Source organism: Neophocaena asiaeorientalis, unplaced genomic scaffold (assembly GCF_003031525.2).
Source record: "Neophocaena asiaeorientalis asiaeorientalis breed wild unplaced genomic scaffold, Neophocaena_asiaeorientalis_V1.1 scaffold1189, whole genome shotgun sequence".
NCBI classification, from domain to species: Eukaryota; Metazoa; Chordata; class Mammalia; order Artiodactyla; family Phocoenidae; genus Neophocaena; species Neophocaena asiaeorientalis.
This window is the reverse complement of record NW_020175540.1, coordinates 425,841-427,760: the sequence shown is the minus strand read 5'-3', so window position 1 is coordinate 427,760 and position 1,920 is coordinate 425,841. Positions and strand designations below refer to the sequence as shown.

Below are 1,920 nucleotides of genomic sequence, written 5' to 3'. Positions count from 1 at the left end.
GGGGGGCTTCCCTGGTGGCGCAGTGGTTGAGGGTCCGCCTGCCGATGCAGGGGACACGGGTTCGTGCCCCGGTCCGGGAGGATTCCACATGCCACGGAGCGGCTGGGCCCGTGGGCCATGGCCGCTGGGCCTGCGTGTCCGGAGCCTGTGCTCCGCGACGGGAGGGGCCACAGCGGTGAGAGGCCCGCGTACCGCAAAAAAGAAAAAACACCTTTGGGAATCTTGGTCGCATTCCTTTGATCTGATTTTGATCACTTCTTACCCCTCACTCCATCTGTACTCTTGTGGGGCTGCACTGCTGCACAACTCCAGGTGGGCGCTCACGTTGGATCCTCTGTGAATGGTTTCCACTGCAGTGTGTGACATGGTGGCCATCTGTAAACAGTAAGAGAAAGGATCAAGAGTTCTAATGCCAAGTCTTCTCTTTTACCTAGAAGCTCTGGTCTAGAGGTCACCATTTTGTCTCTCCCTCTTCTCCACAATATCCAAACAGCAGCTCCTGTCATTCCACTGCTGCCCCCTAGAGGGCTCTCTATTTAAACCATGAGGAATAAACTGAGGAATTAAAATGTGTGGTTTTAGTGTCTCATCTTCAGACCAGGTGGGTTATATTTTCTACTTTGTGGACTAGCTGAAATCAAAGCAACAATAAGTACTTAAAAAGAGGGCCGTTGACACTTTTAACTGAATAAAATGTTACGGCATGGAGAATTCCCCGGTGGTCCAGTGTTTAGGATTTGGCACTTTCACTGCAGGGGCCTGGGTTTGATCCCTGGTCAGGGAACTAAGGTCCCGCAAGCCACGGTATGGCCAAGAAAACCAAACCAAAACAAACAAACAAAAGAAACAAACAAAAAAACCCCTAGATGTGTCAGGTAATGATGAGGTTCAAACAACAGGCTTTGTAAATTACCAGGGACTCCTAGAGCACTCCCTCCTGTCTATCCCTGCTGCAGAGTTACTACTTTTTTTTTTTAAAGCCTATACTGTATAAGTAGTGTTTCTTTCATTCCTTCTCATGGTTTATTCCTACTTTCTCACTTTGTGAAAAAATTAAGCTCGCTTGAGATTTGCTTATTTTACTGGTTTATTTTTTAAATGTTTTATGTGTATTCTTGTTTCTCCACTTCCTACATTATCAATTTGTGTTATTTGCTTCCTCTCACTCTCTTCACATTTAAAGCATTATACTAACGTAAGATGTTAACAATAGAGGAAACTAGGTGTGGAGTATATGAAAACTCTCAGTACAACCTTCAATTTTGTACAATTTTTCTGTAAATCTCAGTACAATTTTTCTGTGAATCTAGAACCAATCTTAAAAATAAAGTTTATTTTAAAGATGAAAACATTGGCAAGGGTATACAACAAGTTTTTTAAAGCAGAAGTCATGATTTTAATAATCGACAAGGTGGAATTCGAGCCAAGACAGCAAGGTTACTTTATAAAGCTAAAGGGTACAACTGGCAAAAATCAATTACAGGAAAAAAACTGTAACAAACACAAATACATGGAGGCTAAACAGTGTGTTACTAAATAACCAAGAGATCACTGAAGAAATCAAAGAAGAAATCAAAATATACATAGAGACAAATGACAATGAAAACACAATGACCCAAAACCTATGGGAAGCAGCAAAAGCAGTTCTAAACAAAAAATCTTAAAATCTGTATGGAGACACAAAAGACCTCGAATAGTCAAAGCAGTCTTGAGGGAAAAAAGTGGAGCTGGAGGAATCAGACTCCCTGACTTCAGACTATACTACAAAGCTACAGTAATCATCGTTGTGGCCTCTCCCGCTGCAGAGCACAGGCTCTGGACACACAGGCTCAGCGGCCATTGCCCAAGGGCCCAGCCGCTCCGTGGCATGCGGGACCCCCCAAGACCGGGGCACGAACCCATGTCCCCTGCATCGGCAGG

General features: G+C 44.1%; 1 long non-coding RNA gene across 1 annotated transcript in view; it reads right to left on the bottom strand.

Annotated features, from left to right (window-relative positions):
- Nucleotides 1-270: 270 nt before the first annotated feature.
- The window catches only part of LOC112390425 (uncharacterized), a 65,282-nt gene continuing 63,632 nt past the window's right edge, over nucleotides 271-1,920 (bottom strand). The window contains exon 4 of the long non-coding RNA XR_003001275.1: nucleotides 271-375. This is a non-coding gene — a long non-coding RNA (uncharacterized LOC112390425). The remainder of the gene's footprint in view (nucleotides 376-1,920) is intronic.